This window comes from Sorex fumeus, unplaced genomic scaffold, assembly GCF_029834395.1.
Source record: "Sorex fumeus unplaced genomic scaffold, SorFum_2.1 ptg000265l, whole genome shotgun sequence".
Lineage (NCBI taxonomy): Eukaryota > Metazoa > Chordata > Mammalia > Eulipotyphla > Soricidae > Sorex > Sorex fumeus.
Window position 1 is genome coordinate 13,782,545 of NW_026606322.1, and position 24,072 is coordinate 13,806,616.

The 24,072-nt window shown below is 38.1% G+C and overlaps 1 non-coding gene across 1 annotated transcript; it reads right to left on the reverse strand.

The window, feature by feature from the left end:
- Positions 1-9,381: 9,381 nt before the first annotated feature.
- Positions 9,382-9,483, reverse strand: LOC130018730 (small nucleolar RNA U13). The gene has a single exon (XR_008791616.1). It is a non-coding gene; the product is annotated as a small nucleolar RNA U13 (small nucleolar RNA).
- Positions 9,484-24,072: the final 14,589 nt, after the last annotated feature.

A 24,072-nucleotide genomic window follows, 5' to 3' on the forward strand; every position in this document is an offset into this window, starting at 1 on the left:
ATGACGTGGTCAATTTCATTGTGCAACTGTCCACTGGGAGACTCCCATGTCCAATGTTTAGATTCGGCCTTCAGGTACTGTGTATTATCATGGACGGTCTTGGTCAACAGGATGAACTCTTTCTCTCACCCTGTTTGTTCCATTCTAGGCCATGGGTCCTGAAGTGAAGTTCTTGTCAGAACTTCTCGGTCCTATCTTGGCATTAAAATAACCAACAATGATCTCGGTCCTATCTTGGCATTAAAATAACCAACAATGTCTTCTTTATAGCTCTTTTCCAGCTCCATGTAGAACTTCTCAAGAAGTTCTTCTCAAGAAGAAGAAGAAGAATAGGAAGAAGAAGAAGAGGAAGAAGAAGATGATGAAGGAATTTTATTTTCATAGAAATATAATAGCTATTCCTATCGACATTTCTATGGTTAATTTGTTTTATTTTACTTTTGTCTTTGGTCACACTTGGCAGTTCTCAACATTTTATTCTGGCTGTGCTTTCAGCTTACTCCTCGTAGGCTCAATGAACCCTATGGGGTTTAGGGGATTGAATCTGTGTCTATTTTGCACAAGGCAATCACCTTACCAGCGTTCTATTGCTCTGGTCCATTTATGATCAATTTGAAGCATAAAGATCTTACTAAACTTTTTATTCCTTTACATTTTTTACTTTAAAATACAAATACCTAAAATATGCCCTGTATGTACACTAAAAACTATATCAATACTATAAATTTTGCTAATTAAGCCATCACAATTTAGAAAATTCAGGGTGAGATGCATAGTACATTACATTTGTACGATGACAAAAGATACACACACTACCTGTTAAGCCTCAAAAAAGAAGAGGATGAAGAAGTTTTTGTGTATACGTATAATTAAATCCTATTCAGCCATTAGAAAAGATGGAATCTTGAAATTTTCTAGAATATTCTTGCAAAAAGAGGGAATAATATTATGTGGAATAAGTCAGTAGGAGAAGGACAAATGCCAGACGATCTCACTCCTATGTGGTATATAAAGAAACTGGTAAGGGTACGGTCAGTAGCCAATGAAAACAAAGCCTTGGTGTCCAACCATGACCTGAGGCTGCCAAGGTATTTGTATAGGAGGGAGTGGGCTGTAAGTGTCCATCGGACTATGAGGGAAGCATAATGGCATTTTTGTTGGTACATGTAGAGTGGTCTTCTCATACCCCTAGAACATTTAGATATTTTAATTCTTGAAAGCCATTACTACTTCAACAAAAATTATGTTACCAAAAATATAATAGCAGACCATGTATTCAGATTAGTTATATATCAGAAAGTCAGAGAATTATCTCTTGCTGACCAGGGAAAAGCAAATGTTCATCTTGTCAACCTCCTACAGAGTCCACATGTCCAGGAACTGTGCCTCCAAAATCTGGGGACACAAGCTAATACTAGCAGGACAGTTAGGGCATGAATGTTAGAACTGAAAGCCACAGAATTCTGCCAACAGTGAACTTGGAAGGTACTGAAACCCCCATATGACGGCCCCATGAGCATAGTGCTATGACTTCAGCTCCATGAAAGCTTGAGAAGAGCATACAGCCACACCATGTCCTGCCTTCTAAATGAAGAGACAAAATAATGAATTTGTGTTATTTTCTGCGGTAAAAGAAATATAATGTCCCAAATAAGATGAATTGGTTTATTAATAATACCTTTATTTAAAGCAGAAAACCATAGCTAAATATATAGTTAAATTTTTAAGAACTAAATATACATACCTATTAACCTCCTGATATTTGTTGTAGAACATAATCCTTTATAAATTTATCCTTAAAACATTGTGCTCACATAAATTCCATAAAATTTGCCCTATATTTATTTTTTGATTATTTAAGAGAGGAAGATTTTTTAATTTTTAAATGCAATTTGTATCAACCAATATTTTTCTTACTATTTCACCATTTTGCATCATATATAATTTTATTATTTTATTAAAACATAAAGCATGCATAAACATACTTTGGAAAAATAAACAGAGTTAACTGCTATTCATTTAACCTAGTAGAAAAATATATGTTTTAATTATATGTGGTCCTTGTCACTGGTCTATTTACAATTTTATATAACATATAATATACAAGGCCATGCTGGGAGCACTCTCCACACACTTGGATGAGCCTCACGCATAAAAGAACTGACAGAGGAACCCAGGTGTGTGGGACCCGGGGCTGAGATCTCCAAGCCTGCACAGTTTGGGACTGGACCTGCCAGTAACTAGACAGTTACACCCACCAACTGCCGTGTAACTCCAACAACGGCCAGGATCCAGAGATCATCACACTCAGCTCCCGGAAGCGCGACATCTTATCATCTCATTCCTAATTTGGTCAAACTGGCAGGCTACCAAATGTAACCTGCCCACACGGCAGAGTCTGGCAAACTCCCCGTGGTATACCCAATATGCCAAATACCAGTAACAATGATGGGTCTCATTCTCCTAACCCTGAAAAAGCCTTGAATATGGCACTTTAAAAAAAAAAAAATCTCAGGGCTAGGACGAAGAAGACGTTACTGGCACCTGCTCGAGGCAATCGACGAACAACAGGGTGGTCGTGATCGTGATCGTGATAATATACATACATTTTACTACAGTCACTGACTTTGCTTTACAGTTTTCTGTGACTTGAAGTAAGATATAATAGGGTATGGTCTTAATGGGCTGGAGTGATAGCACAGCGGTTAGGGCGTTCGCCTTACAAACGGCCAACATGGCTGCCCCGAGTTCGATTCCTCCACCCCTCTCGGAGAGCCCGGCAAGCTACCGAGAGAATTCGATATGCCAGACACAGTAACAACAAAGTCTCCAACGGAGACGTTACTGGGCCCGCTCGAGCAAATCGACGATCAACGGGAGGGCCTTTACGGTCTTAATAAGCAAACTCTTACTCACATTTGTTAAGTAAAAAGAAAAAAGTACGAAATAAACTATTAAAAATTTGTAAGGGCTGGAAAGATAATGGAGTGGGCGAGATAATGAGCCCAGGTGCCCCATATGGTCCTCGGAGTCCTTCCAGAAGCGACCCTTCAGTGCAGAGCCAGGAGTAAGCCCTGAGTCTAGCAGGTGTGCCTCAAAAAAAAAATGAATTCACTATAGGTACATATGAATGTGCAAATTAAAATACAAATGCACATTTATTTTGTTTGGTGGGGGGACACACCTTGTTGTTAACTGGATTTACTCCTGACTCTGCTTCAGGGTCACTCATGGCAGCCTTGGGGTACCATATGCAGTATAGGAGATTGAGTCTGTGTCAAACATAAGCACCTTACCCACTGTACTGTCTCTGGGCTCCAAAATATACATGCTTATATATGCATAGACCGATACAGGTAGATACATATGTGCATCTATCTATCTATATATGTATACATACAAAAGGAACATTCTCTTCCTATTTTTTATTACATTAAGGTACTGTGCTAAAGAAACCCATATCTAAAATCTCAATGTGAGTTAAGATATATTTCTGGGGCTTGAGTGATAGCACTGTGGGCGGGGCATTTACCTTGCATGTGCCCAACCTGGGTTTGATTCCCAGCATTCCATATGCTCACCTGCGCACTGCCAAGAGTAATTCCTGCATACATGAATTAGGAGTAACCCCTGTGCATCGCCAGGTGTGACCCAAAATACAACAACTACAAAAAGGATAAATTTTTGTTGCTACTATAAGCCATTGGGATGTTTCTAAATCCTTTACAAGTCTTTGCCAGGGTGTTTCTGACAGGTTTAAGACATCACCATGTACAGGATATTTATTTGTGAGATGCAGAATAGAATTAAAGTTGAAAAAATAATTTAAAAAAACTGGTCCTTGATGGGGCTAGAGTGATAGCACAGCAGGTAGGGCATTCGTCTTGCACACAGTCAACATGGCCGACCCGAGTTCGATTCCTCTGCCCCTCTCGGAGAGACCGGCAAGCTACCGAGAGTATCTCACCTGCACAGCAAAGCCTGGCAAGCTACCCGTGACGTATTCAATATGCCAAACACAGTAACAACAAGTCTCATGATGGAGATGTTACTGGGCCTGCCCGAGCACATCAATGAACAACGGGAGGACCGTGACCATGACCGTGACCACTCCTTGATGACATGAATTCAAAATTTAGTGCACATTTTCTTTCTGTTGAGAGCAGAACATTAACATTAGTTTTGGATAATTTCTAGTAGAGCTAATTTCCAGAACCACAAGGTAGCACTGTAGCACTGTCCTCCCGTTGTTCATCGATTTACTTGAGCAGGCCCAGTAATGTCTCCATTGTGAGACTTGTTGTTACTGTGTTTGGCATATTTAATACGTCACGGGTAGCTTGCCTGGCTTCGCCATGTGAGCAAGATACTCTTGGTAGCTTGCCGGCCTCTCTAAAAGGGGCAGAGGAATCAAAATTGGGTAGGCTGGTTGGCCACATCAAGGCAAATGCCCTACCCACTGTGCTATCGCTCCAGCCCAAGGTAAACTCAAGGCTTTTTAATTACTAAATACCATGGAAACAAGAAAAAAATAGTGGAGATATTCTAGAACAGGGAAAATGGAATTTTTCAGGAAGATACAATAGATGACATAAAGCAAAATAAGAATTGGGAAGCTGTGGAGTTCATGCCCAGTTCAATCAGTTTAACCAATGGCTGAGTAAATAGCGTACTCCTACATTATAAAAAAAAAACCAACGGGGAAGTCAAAGAAGAAAGGAAAATGAAATTATTTATTTCTGAAAATACATAGACTCTCAAAGACACTTTTGACTATACTGTGTACTAGTGTATGGTGAATCACTTTCCCCACTGAAATTTCAAATGGAGACCAAAGGTCCTAGGTCACACCTGTTACATTGAGTAACATTCCTGATTTATGTCTTTGTGACCTCTTCTGTCATGCTGTAAAGCAAACATTTCTATAGAAAGAAAATGCAAATATATCCTCTTCTTTGACAAACACAAAAAGCCCTTAAGTCCTTTAGCTGTGATCTTCAAACATTTGTGTTTACACCTGCTATGTTAGCTATAAAATCTTTAAAATACATTTGCTAACAAAACACAGCAAATGGAACCCAACATCAGCTGTATTTTGTCATTAATTTAAAAATGTCTAGAAGCCTCAACAAGTCCTGTTATCGATTCACAGAAAATTGATAGGGAGAAAAACAGATTAGATTTAAATATTTAAAAGTGAATGAATTATATTATTAGCAACTAGGAAGCACCAAGATGGAAAGAAGTTACTATATTGTATAGCAAAGATAAAAAATCCCCAGGTAATCAAATGGAATTTGAACCTGTGGGCGTACATTTATAGACAAACTTTTAAATTTTCACATATATTATTTCAATACCCCAGTGACTTTGAGATTGCAAACTCATAAAAATATTCAAAAACTGTGAGAATGTGATGTTCATTTTGGGGGGGGGTGGGATGTTGGGGCACACCCAGCATTGCTCAAGACTTACTCCTGTTTCTGTGCTCAGTAATCTCTCCTGGTGAGACTCAAGAAACCATATGCAATGTGAAGGCTCAAACCCAGGTCTGCCCTATGTAATGCAAGTGGCCTACCCACTATCTTATTGCCCCTGGGTGGGGGCATGATCTTCTAAAATAACATTATATTTAAATATTTTTATATATATTTATAATATTTTATTTCATCCATAGAACTATACTAATTTGAAATTATTACAGTTCAGGTTTTTTTAATTTTATTTTATTTATTGAACCACCACGAGAACAGTTACAAACTTTTCAGGTTTAAGTCTCAGTCATTCAATCATAAAACACCCATCCCTTCACGAGTGCATATTTTCCACCACTAAGAACCTCAATATACAGTCATGCCCCAGAGGCACACGGACCAAATTTGGAACCCAGCAGCTTTTGGCAGAAATGTGAATGGACTATTCATTAAGCTACAGTGCCATACCTCACCAGGAGGGAAAGGGTGTCTGTGTATTCTGCCTTCCCTCCACCCTCACCCTGCGGCATGGTGGCTGCCGCCTCAGAGCTTATTGGACAGCCAGGCATGAGCCAGCAGTGACAGGGCAACTGCGGAGTTGTTGGGAGTCTCATCTTGCAGGCTTGTACTCTTACTTAAGATATTTGCCAAGAGTTCCCAACCCATCCCACTCCTCCCCATACCTTTGAGGCAGATGATTTCCACTTAACTCTCTCTCTCTACTTTATTACATTCATTAATTCGACAAAAGATGCGCCATTATTATTTGGAATTTACCCCCAACAATCAGACCTGCTGAAAAGACATTGTGAAATTATGTGTTTTCTATTGCTGGTTATGAAGACCATATGATGTTGTGCGGCCACAGTAGTGGCCACGTGATTTGGATTCCTAATATTTTACTAATTAAGTCTGGAGGGATTTCTGCCAAAAGCCACATAGGTCCGAGATTGGTTTGTGTGCCTCTGGGGCCATGGCCATGTTGGAAAGCTGCTTGTGGGGGGGGCAACTCGTGGTCTCGTTGGGGTGAGAAGGATGTGCTGGTTTCGCCTGCCATCCCGTGAGGCCGCAGTTGCCCTGTCACTGCTGGCTCATACCTGGCTGTCCAATAAGCTCTGAGGCGGCAGCCACCATGCCGCAGGGTGAGGGTGGAGGGAAGGCAGAATACACAGACACCCTTTCCCTCCTGGTGAGGTATGGCACTGTAGCTTAATGAATAGTCCATTCACATTTCTGCCAAAAGCTGCTGGGTTCCAAATTAGGCCTGTGTGCCTCTGGGTCCATGACTGTGCCAGAGAACTGCTCGTGGGGGGCAACTTGTGGTCTCGACAGGACAGGAAGCTACAATTCAGTTTTATATTAGCTATTTTTAAAGACTATATTCTATTTTACCTATTCCTTTCCTCGATTTGCATTTTGTATTGTTGTGGTGACTGGATGTCACTCACATACTGGAGTGCTTCAGCTAGTTATGCTTGTGGGAGTCTCATCTTGCAGGCTTGTACTCGTACCTAAGATATTTGGCAAGAGTTGAACTCCCTTACTTGTGCTTTCATATATATATATATATATATATATATTTGCTGGAAATCACACTCTGGTTGTGGATCTAGGGTATCTTCTAGCTGTAGTGCACATTAGGCATCACTGTAGTGCTATAGTATATGCACACAGATTTGCTCCTGGACGAAGTTCCTGCTCATTTTTATTATGATGTTCACAAGTTGCGGTGATCACACTGCTGTAGTTGTACTCTTCTAACTTTACCTGTAATGTGGGTGGAAATTACTTGTAGTTTTGAAAATCACAGACAGCAGATCATGCTCAGTATACCTGGTTTCACCTGTGTTTAAACTTGCTGATAAACTCTTGCAATGCAGGTGCTCAAAGCATCCCCAGGCCATCGATATTTTTTCAGTATAAGCTTGTGAGATGATGAATGTAGGTAATGGTTGAGCAGTCAGGTTTCTACTCATAAATATTTCTTGATTCACTCAAATGAATTATTTTTCCTCTTTCCTCAATTGCCCAATATCTCAAAAATAAACAAACCTCTGTGCTCACATGAATACAAAAGTCTCAAAAGCTTGTTTATCCTTGGCAATAAACTTTTTAAACCATTGAACTACTTTTTAAATTTTTATCAGGTTTGACTTTGGGAGCCACATATGGCAATGCTTAGGCTTACTCCTGGCTCTGCAATTCTGCAATCAAGGATTTTGAGGGTCTTAGAGTGAGGGGGATCAACCTGGGTCAGAGGCATGCAAAAAAAAGTGCCTTACCCTCTGTACTAGACATACAGCCTCCAAACCATTAAAGTCTTAAAAAATGACTTTAAGGAGAGAGAGAGAGAGAGAGAGGGAGAGAGAGAGAGAGAGAGAGAGAGAGAGAGAGAGAGAGAGAGAGAGAGAGAAGGAGTTGACTCTAGCCTTACATGCTATTTGATCTCTGACATCAGATGTGATCCACCAATCACTGTCAGGCATGATCCCTGAGCAAAAAGCCAGAGATAATCCCTGATCACAGCTGAAATTGGCCCAGAACCAAAAAAAAGTAAAACAGCAGTAAATACTTTTGACCCTCATAGGTCACTATATAAATAACTATGTAATTATATATATTTATGTGTGTGTGTGTATGTATATATATATTATATATATATATCAGAAATCCAAAGAGATATCTAGTTACCTAGCAGAATGTAACCAATCAACTTTTGCAAGAATTATTTTAGTTTCTAAAATTATTTTATAATAATTATTCTATTAATAATTCTAGTAGGTAATTAAGAGTGAGGAAGAGCAACAATTTCTAAATGTTTTCATGTGATGTATATATTATGCCAGGTAGAAATATATTGATAATAAACATGTGTAAATATTGAGTGTTTTTTAAGTAATTGAAAAATATTCTAGGACATTTGGATTGTTTCAATACTTTGGCTATTTTGATTAGTGCTGCAATGAACATAGGAGTGTAGATTGTGCTGTTGGACATTTGGGTTTTATTCTCAGGAATTAAATTTCTGGGTCATACGGAAGATAGAAGCTCAATTCCTAGTTTGAGGTTTGTTTCTTTGTTTTTGGGCCACACCAGGCAGTGCTCAGAGCTTACTCCTTGCTCTGCACTCAGGAATCACTCTTGGCAATACTCAGGAGACCATCTGGGATGCTAAGGATTGAAACTGGACTGTCCCCTTCATGGTAAATACTCTATTCACTGTACTATTGCTCAGGTATCCTCAATTCCTAGTTTTTTGGGTAATGTAATATCGTCTTCTCAAAAGCCTGGACTAGTTGACATTACCACCAGCAGTGAATGAAGATTCCTTTTCTCCACATCCATGCCCAAACCAGTTGTTCTTTGTGATGAATGCCAGTCTCTCTGCTGTGATGTGATATCCCATTGTTGTTTTCATTTGCATTTCCATGAAGATTAGAAATATAGAGAGTTTTTCATATGTCTTTTGACCGTTTGTATTTCTTCTTTAAGTTGCTGTTCTCTCCATTTTTGATAGGATTGGATTTTATTTTTCTTGTAGACTCCTACCAGAGATTTATATATCTTGGATATTAACATTTTAATAGATTAGCAAATAGTTTCTCCAAACCATAGGTCTGTCTCTGTATTCTAGTCATCATTATCTTTGAGGTCAGAAGCTTCTTAATATAATATAGTCCATTTGTTTATTTTCTACTTGCTTGACTGGTCAGTGGCATTTTATCCTTAAGATTTCCTTTGGCTTCGATGTCATGCAGAGTTCTACCTATGTTTTCCTCTATGTATCTTATGAATTCAGGATTGATATTCAGGTCTTTAATCCATCTTGTGTAAGCGTCATAGTTTCTTTATTCAGTCCCCAGTTCTTGTACTCGAACCTCTTAGAAGATGCCATGCACAGAAGTCAGATCAAAATGGATTAAAGACCTGAATAACAAGATTTAAGGGAAGTACATGTCACACAAGCATGTAAACTCCCAATCATTTTGCTTATCAACCAGAAAAGGATCAAGGAGGTAGTATTTTGAAAATTCTCATTTTGATTGACTGCTAATATGATAAACTATAGGATAAGTATTAAAAAAGTGAAAGATTTTTTAAATGTTACAGTTCAGGGAAGTAGTACAATAGTAGTTGCAATAGTACAGTCGGTAGGGTACTTAAAGCAAATCCCCTCCAATCCCTACAAAATGTTATGGTTCATCAAGATTATCTGGAAAAGTACCCAAATACACAGAATTCAATTGTTAAATAATTAAATAAAATAAGGATTTAATGCACTGAACATGGATAAGATGTAAACATAATGTTTGAAAATATGGGACAGTTACAATACAGTTATATCTATATTTCATGATGTTTAAGAAAATATAATACAATGCTATTTTTTTTTCTACTGAATGTACTATTGCTTTTAAAGGGATCTGCTTAGTAGTTTCAGGTTGAGATAAACGTGCTATCTTGAATTGATCGTGGGTGTAAGGCATATGCTCTTGCAAATATTTATTCACATACACGCTTAAGAGTTTCTACTTGACATAGAATTATTTCTCTATTTTTTGTAATGTAATTTATTTTATTTCTTTAATTTTTATTTAAACACTGATCAACAAAATTGTATGCAGTGGTAAATTTTTTTTTAAAAAAACATCACTTGTGATATTCTCTAAAATATATATTCCTGGGTTCTCACACAGATAGTTTTATTTTTTAGCCTGATGATCCACAGATATAGATTTCTTTTTATTAAACCCTTTCGAATAGTATGAAGTTAAAAATAAATCTATGAATCATGTTTTGAAAACTCAGTAGGAGTAACTGTCTCAAGTGAAAACAAAGAACAAGTCTGGTTAAAGCTTCGTCTCAATGGGGAAAAACTAAGAGCCTTCCCTCTAAGATCAGGGATGAGAGAAGGATGTCCACTCTCTCCACTGCTGTTCAATATAGTACTGGAAGTACTTGCAATAGCGGTTAGGCAAGAAAAAGATATTTTGGGCATCCAGGTAGGAAAAAAAGCAATCAAGCTCTCACTATTCACAGATGATATGATACTATACTTAGAGAACCCTAAAACCTCTACCAAGAAACTTCTAGAAACAATAGGCTTGTATAGTAAAGTTGCAGGCTACAAAATCAATACCCTAAAGTCCATGACTTTCCTATCTGCAAATTGTGAAAGAGAAGAAAGTGACATGAAGTAAACAATCCCATTTACAATTGTGCCCCAGAAAATCAAGTACCTAGGAATCACCTTAACTAAGGAAGTAAAGGATCTGTACAAAGAAAACTACAAAACGCTGCTTCAGAAAATAAAAGAGAACGTGAGGAAATGGAAAAATATCCCCTGTTCATGGATCGGGAGAATTAACATTGTCAAAATGGCAATACTTCCCAAAACAGTGTACAAATTCAATGTGATCCCTATAAGGATACCCATGACATTCTTCAAAGAAATGGAGCAAATACTCCTGAAATGTATATGGAACAATAAGCCCCCACAAATAGCTAAAGCAATTCTTGGGAAAAAGTAAATGGGAGGAATCAACCTCCCTAACTTCAAACTCTACTATAAAGCAGTAATAATTAAAACAGCATGGTACTGGAACAAAGGCATAGCTTTAGACCAATGGAACAAGGTTGAATATACTGACATCTCCCCCCGAAGCATACGAGCATCTAATCCTCGATAAGGGGGCAAGAAAATTGAAGTGGAGCAGGGAAAGCCTCTTTAACAAATTATGCTGGCAAAACTGGATGGCTGCATGCAAAAAAATGGGCTCAGATCTCTGCCTAACTCCATGTACAAAAGTAAGATCTAAGTGGATTAAAGACCTCAACATCAGACCGGAATCCATAAGGTACATTGAGAAAAAAATTGGCAAAACCCTCCATGACATAGAAGCTAATGGTGTCTTCAAAGATGTCACACCTCTTGCCAAGCAAGTGAAAACAGAGATAGACAAATGGGACTATTTTAAACTAAGAAGCTTCTGCACCTCCAAAGAAACAGTGACCAAAATACAAAGACAGTCTACAGAATGGGAAAGGATATTTGGCAAATACACATCTGATAAGGGGTTGATATCAAGGATATACAAAGTGCTGGTTGAACTGCACAAAAAGAAAACATCCAATCCCATCAAAAAATGGGGAGATGAAAAGAATAGAAACTTTCATAAAGAAGAAATACGAATGGCTCAAAGGCACATGAGAAAATGCTCCACATCATTAATCATCAGGGAAATGCAGATAAAAACAACAATGAGGTATCATTTCACACTACAGAGATTGGCCCATATTCACAAGAACAAAAGCAACTGGTGCTGGTGCAGATTTGGCGAGAAAGGGACGCTCCTTCACCGTTGGTGGGAATGCCGACTGGTTCAGCCCGTTTGGAAAATAGTATGGACGATTCTCAAAAAATTAGAAATTGAGCTCCCATTTGACCCAGCAATACCACTCCTGGGAATATATCCCAGAGAGGCAAAAAAGTATAGTTGAAGTGACATCTGCAATTGTTTGTTCATTGCAGCACTCTTTACAATAGCCAGAATCTGGAAAAACCTGAGTGCCCGAGAACAGATGACAGGTTAAAGAAACTTTGGTACATTTACACAACAGAGTACTATGTAGCTGTCAGAAAAGACTAAGTCATGAAATTTACATACAAGTGGTACTACATGGAAAGTATCATGTTAAGCGAAATGACTCAGAAAGAAAGGGATACACATAGAAAAATTGCATTCATCTGGGGAACATAAAGTAACAAAATAGGAGACTAACACCCAAGAATGGCCAAGATTAGTGCCAGGAATTTTACTCCATGGTTTGGAGGCCAAACACACATGCTAGGGGAAAAGGGAGCTCAGATAGAGAAGGGAACACCAAATAAAGGTGTTGGGAGAATCCTCCCAGGATGGGAGAAGCATGCTGAAAGTAGACTATAGACCAAACATGATTGTCACCTATTGCCTCTTTTGCAAACCACTACACCCAATAAGAGAGAGAGAGAACAAAAGGGAATGCCCTGCCACAGAGGCAGTGTGGGTTGGGGGGGGAATTGGGGGTGGGAGAGATACTGGGTTCTGTGATGGTGGGAAATGGGCACTGGTGGCGGGATGGGTATTTGATCATTGTATAATTGAAACCCAAGCACAAAAATTTGTAAGTCTACAACTTTACCTCATGATGTCTCACTAATAAAAATTTAAAAAAAAAGAACAAGTCTGGTTATTGGGTCTTTTTAATGAATTGCTTGTATAATAGTCTATGAACTTATACATTTTGAAATGAAGTGCTTAATTATAAATCATAATTTTATTTTAATGGGGAGGGTCTTGTAGCACACAGTGGTGCTCAGGGCTTTTTGCTCACTGCTCTCAGGGATCACTTCTGGTGCTCTCTCCACTATCTTATTGCTCCAGTCCCAATCTATTTTTTTTTTTGAGTCATACCTAGTGCTGCTAAGGTCTTTCTGCTGACTCTGAATTAGGGGATCATTCCCAGTGGGGCTAGCGAACCATATGTGGTATAGGGGATCTAATCCGTGTTGGCTACACTCATGATAAGCACCATACCTGCTGTACTACCATTCTGGCCCCATAAATCATAATTTTATTATTGGCATTTTCACTAAGGTAAGCAAGAAAAAATTATCAGAGGAAAATGTAGAATAATTTAGGCTCTTTCTTAGCAACCATCAGAAACCAATCTACAGGCTTTTTATACTCTGAAGAAGCCTGTGCCCTTTAGTTCTCTCCCTTTCTCTCATATTTTTCTAAGTAGCACTGTAGCACTGTCCTCTCATTGTTCATCGATTTGCTCAAGTGGGCACCAGTAATGTATCCATTACAAGACTTGTTGTTACTGTTTTTGGCATATCAAATATGTCACGGGTACCTAGCCAGGCTTTGCTATGCAGGCGGGATACTCTTGGTAGCTTGCCGGTCTCTCTGAGAAGGACGTAGGAATTGAAGCTGGGTTGGCAGTGTGCAAGGCAAATGCCCTACCGACTGTGCTATCACTCCAGCCCATTTTTCTAAGTAGCTTTTTAAAATAAAATTATTTCACTTCACTAAAATATCTCTTTGGTATTTTGTTTTGTGTCTGCGGAGAAAGAAGTCATTAATCAATATTTATAAGCTTTTATTTGTATATGAGAGAAATGTAATCGCACCTTTTCTTGATTATATTAAACTATTTGAAATCACTATCCTCCAAAAACAAGCAAACAAATTAAACAATTTATATTGTAGGCTTAGAACCTCTCTATTTTCTACCCTATCATCTGCTGAAATTCTCATTTCCTGGTGTGCATTAAATTTTGAGGTCAAATCCAAGGGATATAGTATACTGAGTGAGTTCCAGGCTTATCTGTTTAATATAATTGGCTTTCTTTTATTAATTCCCAACACTGCTGCATTTCAATGTGTAACTATATCCCAAAATAAGTTGCTTTGCTTAGAATTTGAATAACTGTTTTCCCCCTCACAGTTTTCTTAGGTATTCTCACAGGGATGCTATTGTTGTTAAACAAGAATGAAATTTAAATAGAATTATGCAAAGATTTGTGTGGAAGTCTTCATAGCACATGAATTTAATTTTCTTCATTTTCAATTTGCTTACAGGTAATTCAACTTAAGTAACATAATTACTCTACTGAATTCCATTGCCAAATATTGAAAGTGGTCAGGAAGCTTGTTGTGCTGAAAAGGGATTTGAATTTACCTGTATGCTGGCTAAATTTATTCTCTTAAATCTTCTTTTATCTTTTTTATTAAATAGTATAGGTAAAGAAGTTTTCAATATTCATATTTGCTAATATGTAGCTGTCAAAACATAATTAAAATAAAGTACTTTAAATGTATGCAAATATTGTGCTGTGTGAATAAAATCTAATATATGTACACTATATTCATGTACATGGCCTTGTTTTGCACAAAAATTTAAAAAGGGAAGTGAAAGGGAAGAGAAGAGTAAACACAAATAATGAAGAATAATTTTTACATTTGTATTTTATCTGGAGATTTACCTTTTTGTTTTGTTTGTTTGTTTCTATCTGGTGGTGCTCCGGCTTGAGCAGGGCTTACTCCTGCTCTGTGTCCAGGTGCTCCTAATGATAGGTTTCTCCTGACCATATGCAGTGCGAGGGATGGAATCCCCAGATGCATGCATGGCAACTTCCTTAACAGTTCCACTGAGTTATCATTTTTATTGAAATTATTTACTAAGTAAGTGCATCAGGAATCTACAATATGCCTCTCTAGTCAAGTCTGAAAACTTCACGATCAAATGGACACAAAATTTAATATCAAGTTACCTTTACTACCTAATAACTCTGAAACATTGACCAAATTATTTAATTTTTTGACATGATGGTACTTTTTAATAAGAAAAATGTGGGGGGGTCGAAGTAATAGCACAGCAGAGAGGGCATTTGCCTTGCATGCAGCTCACCTGGTATCTATCCACTGCATCCCATATGGTTCACCCATAGACCTCCAGGAGAAAATTCCTGAGTGCAAAGCCAGGAGTAAGTCCTGAGCACTACTGGGTGTAACCCAAAGAGTGGGTGTAACCCAAAGAATGAAAAGAAAACATAGTAATTTGCTAAATCGGATAACGGTTTAATAATAAATACTGTGCCTGCTATGCAATCAGTAAAACTATATTTCCAGATCATACTTCCAATAGTTTGTATCGAATACTACCTCAGAGAGAAGTGTCTTAGCTAAGGATCAAAAGAACACCTAATATAAAATTATGATTCTGAATTTATTTTATCTCTACAAATTCTATGAACTTTAATTTTAATTTCAAAGAAAATACACTTCTTTGTTTTGTGAACCATACTTGCTGGTGCTCAGGGTCTACTACCAACACGATACTCTGAGAACCAAGTTCAGCCTGTTGAGCTATTTCCTCATTTATTTCTTTATTTTAAGCCAAAGAAACAAGAAATTTTGTCTATTCTAGATTTAAGTTATCCAATATTTTATTTTATATAAAAATACATGTTGGATGACAACTAAGTTCTTCAATAGTAGACTTTAGTAACAAGAAATTATAGGAAAACTAAGCCAAATCATACATCTACCCAGAGTAATTCAAACAAATCCAAACCAAAAGTCATTGCACAGAAAAAATAACATATGTTGAATACAAGATCATTGAATGTTGAACACATTACTAGAATATCTATAATTTTGACTTTCACATTGTTGCTACCTGATAAAGCAGAAGAATAGAAACCAATGATAATCCCAAATATAATAATTCAGATAAGCAATGCAGGTGCTGATATATCTCGTGAGCTTCATCAAAAATTCTAATATCAATTGTAATTTCTATAGAGATAGTTTCTATAATTCTGAAATTATTAGGAAACAATTTAAATCATAGTTATTATCGAGTTGAATCTTACACTTGGTGAGTCACATGTTTATTCAACATGTTTTTTAAAGTTCTTCTCATATACCTAAAATTTAGAAATATATATCCTATTTATAAAATGATTAAAATTATTTATAGTGGTAGGGGGTATGATGCCGCCAGCAGGTCAATCTGTACCTGTGAGGCGAGTGCATCAGCAGCCTGATGGTGCATCAGACTTCCAGATATCCCAAAATTACTGCTGTGCATTTGGCCAGACCCCAAAAACTTGGGGCAAAGTTTACCAAGAAAGTAAACAGCCAAAAGTTAGGCATGTGGGAGACACACCCACAAATCACCTTGGGCTCAGCTATATAATTGGAGGCATGGCCTCTCTGGTACCTGATCGAACTGCTTAACAGCCATAATCCCAGGGACTCAGAAACAAATCTTGAACCCCAATGGCTTTTGGCAGAAATTAGTCTGGTCCCTGCAGTAGGTTACTGGTGCTGGGCCAACCCAGGTGGGAAGACGTTTTATGCCTTGGCCTGTTCCCCCTGGTGGCTCGGTGGCTGCCATCCTCAAGAGGCCACTGGACAGTCAGGTTTGGACCCACAGTGAGGAGACACGTGGGGCCTCATGGGATGGGGGTGGAGCTGGCCCTTTCCTCCCTGTCCCAACAAGACTCCGAGTCATTGCCCACGAACGGCCTCTCTGGCTCCTGATCAAGCTGCTTAATGGCCATGAACCCAGAGACTCAGAAACAAATCTCAAGACCCAGCAGGTTTTGGCAGAAATCCCTCCAGATTTAAGTGTTAAAACTTTGGAATTTCATCTCATGGGAAGAGGGGTGGTACTGGATAGTCCTTCATGCCCTACTGAGTTCATGAGTTGCCCCCCACCAGCAGCTCTATACCAGGGCCATGTCTCCAGAGGCAAAAGGACTTAATCCAGAGCCCGGCGGTTTGCAGCAGAAAAGTGAATGGACCATGCATTAACCTATGGTGCCATGCCTCCCCGGAAGGAAAAGGGTGTTGCTCCCTTCCACCTTCTCCCCGCCCCCACCCCCCCAGCAGCAAGGTAGCCACTACCTCAGAGCTTATTGAAAAGCCAGGTATGGGCCGGCGGTGACGGGGCAACTACAGTCCTATGGGAAGAAAGGTGGTACCAGCTTGTACTTCACGCCCTACCGAGGTCACGAGTTGGCCCCCACAAGCGGCTCTCCGGCACGGCCATAACACCAGACGCACAGAAACCAATCTCTTAATTATTCTGGCTCTTTGCAGAAATCCCTCCAGTCTTACCTAGTAAAATATCAGAAATCCAAAATCGCACAGCTACAAAGTGGCTGCATGACATCATATGGTTCTCATAATCAGCTATATAGATCAAATTATTTCACAATGCCTTTTCAGCAATTCTGATTGTTGGGGGGAAATTCTAAACAATATGGTGCATCTTTTGTTGAAATAATGAATGTAATCAAGGTAGAGAAGAGTTAAGTAGAAATCATCTGCCTCACAGGCATTGGGAGGGGTTGGAGGGGGGTATATTGGGGTTCTTGGTGGTGAAAAATAAGTACTGGTGAAGGGGAAGGTGTTTGATCATTGTATGACCTAGACTTAAACCTGAAAACTTTGCAACATTTCCCACAGTGATCCAATAAATAAATATAAGAAAAAAAAAACTTTGGAATTTTAAAACCGCGCAGCCACTACTGCAGCCACGCAACATCATATGTTATTCTTAACCAGCAATAGAAAACAAATTATCTACTGTTGCCTTTTCAGCAGATATGAGTGTTGGGGTAAAATACCAAATAATAATGGTGGGTCTGATGTCAAAATATTGAATGTGATCAAAGTAGAGAGGAAGTAATGTGGAAATCATCTGCTCCACAGGTAGGGGGAGGGTGTGGGATGGGGGTATACTGGGTTTTTTGGTGGTGGAGAATGGGCACTGGTGAAGGTACGGGTGTTTCATTGTATGTCTGAGACTTAAACCCGAAAGCTTTGTAAGTGCTCTCATGGTGATTCAATAAATAAAATTATAAAATAATGGAAAAAAAGTAAGGTTGGAGTTTATGCCAATTCAATCAGCTAATCAGTGGCTGAATAAATAGCAATACTCCTACATAAAAATTATTTATAGAGGTGTTATAATTTTACATAAGTAGTGGTGTGATAATATCACTTAGTTAACGGATTTTGGAAAAATTTCTTCTTTAAACCAAAGTCTTCTGTCTCAGAAAGTAGCCCTCGGATAACTATTATTAGAGAATAACTAATTGATTTATGTTTGGGTGTATACACACTTATTTTTTCACTTATCCAACTGTGTCTCCCAAAAATGATGTAGTTTCACAGAGTATGAGTGCTAAATGTTCTTCAAGAATATCTAAGCTAAGGAGACATACATTTTAATAGTAAACATTTGAGGTCTTAAAAGCATGCATTCTTTATTTGATTATTCTATATTTTTTTGTTTGGGGGACCAATCTTACTCAAACATTGCCACACAGGAGGAGGATGTTTTCTTAAATAGAACATGGATGCAAAATTATTTTTACAGTACTTTTTACTATATTGCTTCTAAGTTACAGATGAGCCAATTCATATAGAAAAGTAAATCAAATTTTAAAGCTTAAATAATAAGACCTGTAATATATATCCAAGGCATTTTTAACCATCTCTGATATGTCTTAATTACTTTACTGTAGTTAGAAAACTAGCAAATGTGGTGGTGGTTAAACATAAAATATAAGAGGGTTTGTCTAAGCAAGTTCTAATTTTTATTTTATGATACAGTTTGTAAGGGAAAGATATTTTCATTTAGCTAAGTCATATTCAGCGATATGAATTTAGTGAGAACTGCCATCAACAGCTCTCCTCATTAAGTTCCTCAAGCTACGTACTACTTCCAGTGAATGACATCTATTCTATCAAGTTATTCATTGGAAATAGAAATGATGATAATTTTCTAGACTTAGTGAATTTAGAGGAATGAGAAAAATTGTATAATGAATATATAATGATAAAAAGATAAATAAGAAATAAAAAATACTCATTTCAAATAGTGGAAAATAGTCAGGCAATGGGAGAAAGGGTGAAACTGGACACACACTTTTGCCAATGCAGTTCTAGAAGAATTCCCTGTGGCTGTGACATTTGAGATGACAGGAAAGAATAGAGATGAGACAGATGTTTCAATTGCTAAAACGGAACCCTTTTATCAGAAGGACAGGAAGGACTGCTTTGTTTAAATCTCTGTGAATAAGGCAAGCAGGTTCTTTTTAAGTGAATGGGAAACTGCAAGGACCAGGGTGTTCAAGCTCAGATATCCTCCAGAAATTATCACAACATATTTTGTATTGGGATTCACAAAGTCTGGATTGAAAGGTAGGCAAGATTCAGATGAGTACTGGTACTGGATATTCTTCAGAGATGTACCTTTCAATGGTAAACATATTGCCTTTTAAAAGTATATGTTTTTTCTTTGATTATTCTATTACTTTCGTTTGAAGGGTTGCATAGGCTGTGCTGAGAGCTTTCTATTGGTTCTGTTATTAGGGGGCCATGTGTAGTTATGTGGATCAACACTGGGTAGACAGCATACCTTGCTGATAGCACAGAAATCACTTTGCTGTGCTATTTATCTGACCGATTATATTTATTTAATTACTTATTGGGGCTGGTTCGATCCCTGGCATCCTGTATGGTTCCCTAACCATCGCCAGGAGTGATTCCTGAATGCAGAGACGGGTGACCCCTGAGTATTTCCAGATGTGCCTCCAAAACAAAACCAGAATGGTGGGAGGATCAGAGTATAGTCTCCCTTAGTTCCACCTGGGAAAGTTTCACTTCGGCCCCATCCAGCCCTTCCCCAGAATTGAGATAAGGACTGTCCATGGACTTCTTTTTGGCTTCCAAAATCTGAGGTCTTTCAAAGAGAACTTTCATGTGATAGTTTTATTGAATTGGAGAGTGAGTACAGAAGTGAAGGCATATCCCTAGTAGGCAGCTGACTGTGGTCCATCCCTGGCACCACAGGGTCCCCTGAGCATCACTGGGCACAGCTCCTGAGCACCACCAGGTGTCCTGGGTATTTCTGACACTGGGGCATCACATCTTTGGGCCCAGGCATCGAACTGTGGACTGAGAGTTGCAGGAAGGAGCCCCTGGGTCCCCTAAACACCACTTGGGAGGCCCCATGCATCCCCTACCCCCAAACAAAAAGAGATTTGGTAAGCAGGTAATTTTAAGGGGATAAGTATTTTATTCTTTATACCGAATGTAGCCTGCCCACACGGCAGAGTCTGGCAAACTCCCAGTGGCGTACCCAATATGCCAAACACCAGTAACAATGATGGGTCTCATTCTCCTAAAGAGCCTTGAATATAATCTCAGGGCTAGGATGAAAGAGACGTTACTGGGGCCTGCTCGAGGCAATTGACGAATAACAGGATGATTTGTGATTTTGATTGGGGCTGGAGTGATAGCACAGTTGTAGGGCGTTTGCCTTGCACGCGGTTGACCCAACCAACCCAGGTTCAATTCCTCTGCCTCTCTCGGAGAACTGGGCAAGCTACTGAGAGTATGAACAATGGGAGGACAGTGACAAATCGATGAACAATGGGAGGACAGTGACAGTGACAGTAACAGTTATTGATATATTAATAATGCATTATAACATACATTTTAGATGTCCATAATTTAAAATCAGCTTTATGCTTCCTACATTAAACTTATCACTAAAAGTCTACTCTATTTTTTTCTATACAGTTATTCTGTTTTGTTATTGTTTTTAAGTCACACCTGGCAATGCTCAAGGTTTAGTTCTGGCTTTGCAATCAGGGATCACTCTTGGAGGTGCTCGGAGGACTCTGTGGGATGCCGGAGATTAAAGACAGGTCAACTACATGGGAGACAAGTGTCCTTGCTGTTGTACTATGACTCAGCCCCAGTTATATTTTCTGACTGCATTTTTTTAGACTTGACTCAGATTTTAAAGCTGTCTCTAAGTGTGTCTTTTTATGTAGAATCCCAAGGAATTGTTTTCAAAAAAATAAAATCAAACTTAATGGAGATTATTAAATTTGAAATAAATAAATGTAACTAGTTCACATTTTAAATAAAGCATGACATTTGGAGCTTTGACTTGCAATCCAATTTTAAAACACCTTCACTTTAAGATACCATTTTGAATATTGCATTGAGTTTCTATCATTTAACACCAACACATCACTGTTGACCACCTACTGATTTCTTTAAATTAGAATGTATATAGAAATGCTCACAAAATAAAAACCAGGGATGGAGATGAACACCAAAATCTTGTTATGTCAGAGGAAAATTAACCAATATTTAATGCGAACAGTATCTGTGGCAGAAAGTCTTTTAGTTGCCCTTGAAAACAACTATAATTTTGCTATTTGTCCAACCACAAGAGACTTTGAAATAGCAATACAGTTTTTTATCACTGTCTTTTTAAAAATAATTAGATGCAGAATATTTAACTCACCCTTAAACATAATGTCAATTAATCCAGAAAAACCCATTTATTAAAACATTACAAAGTTTTATGTGCTTTAATCAGTATTAATTGTGTGTTTATAAATGAAGACCTGAGAGTTATAATCTAGGATGGGAATTAGATTTCTTTGAAAAGGTGACTAATTTGTCAAATAGCATAAGCAAATTTTGCTAGGTAATAGAGATCAGAATTATAATTGAGGATTAGATTCTGAAGCATATATTTAATATAGTGTGGGTCAGAATTCAGAATGAACTTTGGAAAAACAATGTTGAAACAAGAATCAGGAGCGATATCAAGAAAGGGAGGAAGAAATATAGGATAAACAAATATGACAAGCACAAATGATCTCCAGTGTCAACCTTTTGTCTTGTCAAAAACACATAAACTATTAAAAATGATATCACATCAGTAAAACCATATTTAGTAAGAGTTTATTCTGCATAAAAAGCAGGTCATGAAAGAGAAGGTTTCAAATTTAAATCTGATATGAAACTCAGAGGGCTGTAATGATATAGAAGTAGTCTATGAAGTATAAATAGGAAATGTGTTTAATGCTTACAATTTTTGTTATTACAACCAAGATTTAAGTATAGCAGAGATTGGCTCAAAATAATTTTCTCATACTGTTTTTGATGATTAGTTATTTTTACATTAATTCTAGACATTTTTAAGAAATAATCAAATTTCACTTATTCTCATTAAAAAGGGTAGATTTAGTTTTGCTTACATGGTTTAACTGTATTTTTCTGCTTGATAGATTTTTCAAATCCAGTTTTTTTTTAATAGTCTCTAAATCACAGGCGCCTATGGTTAAAAAGAAAACAACATTAACCATATTTAAATTATGTTTCTGTGGTTCTAGATTTCTATCACAGAAACTGCTAAAATTTTAGCCTACAAACTGTTCACTCATTTCTCATCCTCATTTATTTTTAACGGCCCCAAAGTGGTGCATGCCCTGTGTTTGCTAAATCTTCTCTATTCCACTTAGTGTCCTTTTTTTCATGTTTTCCTTAGGGATTATGATAAATAAAAAAAAAATCTTTGCTTCTACTTTCCAAGGAGAGAGATTGCCACTGTGTTGGGTACTGTAATCTCCCCCTAGAGATTCAAAAACCTCCCTTGAGTCCAGGTCTCCAATTTTCATCTTATTCCAGCCTATTTCACTGCTGCTAAAATGCTAGATGCCTCAAATGTGAGATCTCCACCTTAATCTTTCTAGTTTACACTACATAAGTCATGGATAGAAAGAAGTCCTTCATTTCATCATGATGCTGTCTATTCTGATACATGACCACAGAAATCAGGCTAACTTGTGCTCCAATGTCTTTCTTATAAGCTTTTTTTTTTCCAAAAAAAAAACAACTTGTTCTTTCCTTTCTTAGCAGACTCTTTTACCGCAGGCCCCAAACATAGATTGATGAAAGTTGGAGTAGATGACAAGTCAAAATCATTGATCTGAAATCCTTTGGGGCTCAGTGTAAAGAATGGTATCATTCCCTGGACAACCCAAGAAAAGAATGTTATTTACCGAATGCAGCAGTTGTAACCATCCAAATTCGCACTCAATCAAAGCGAGTTTTCTTCTTTCAAATTTATCACTTTCTGAAACAGGACCGTAGCAACATGGATGCTTTATGAATATAATGTGACAAAGCAGGTAATAGTGTGGCCCCATTCCAGACAAGCTGCCAAAGGGAACTCTGAACCCAAGTTCGCCTTCCAAACTCCATGATCTCAGATGTCATTGTATAATTTGGGATTTCTGATTTGGGGTGTAAGTTTGGGTCATACCTGGCTGTACTACAGGCTCACTCCTGATAAGGATTTAGGGATCACTTCTATGAGTTCTCAGGAGACCATCTGCAGTGCTGGGAAGCCAACATGTTTTAGCTGCATGTAAGACAAGCACCTTACCCACTATATTCTTTCTCTGGCCAATATGATTATTTTTAATGTGCAAATAAAACAAAACACAAAAATAAACAATGGGGTTAATTTAAATGCCTCTTTCCATGTTTTTGTTCCTAAACATTAGAAATCTCTGAGCATAGTAAAGATAATAGTAATTTCATCAAAGTGAGCACAATACTTTTTTTAAAAAAGTTTTTTTATTGAATCACCATGAGATACAATTACAAACCTTTCATGACTGAGTTTTTGTCATACAATGACTGAACACCCATCCTTCCATCAGTGTGCATTTTCCATCACCATGGTCCCCAGTATACCTCCTGACACTCCCACACCACCAACCCCCTGTACCTCTGTGGCAGGCATTTTCCTTCTTATACTTTCTCTAATTTGGGGCATTATGGTTTGCAAAACAGATACTGAGAGGCCATCATGTTTGGTCCTTTGTCTATTTTCAACACACATCTCCCATACGAGTGATCCCTCCAACAATCATTGACTTAGTGGTCCCTTATCTATTTCAAATGCCTTCTTCCGCAGCATATGAGCCAGGCTTCCAAACTATGGAACAAACCTCCTGGCTCTTGCCTCTACTGTCCTTGTGTGTCAGTTTCATATTATAGCACTGTAGCACTCTCCTCCCGTTGTTCATTGATTTGTTCGAGTGGGCCCAGTAACGTCTCCATTGTGAGACTTGTTACTGTGTTTGGCATATTGAATACATCACGGGTAGCTTGCCAGGCTCTGCTGTGTGGGCGAGATACTCTCGGTAGCTTGC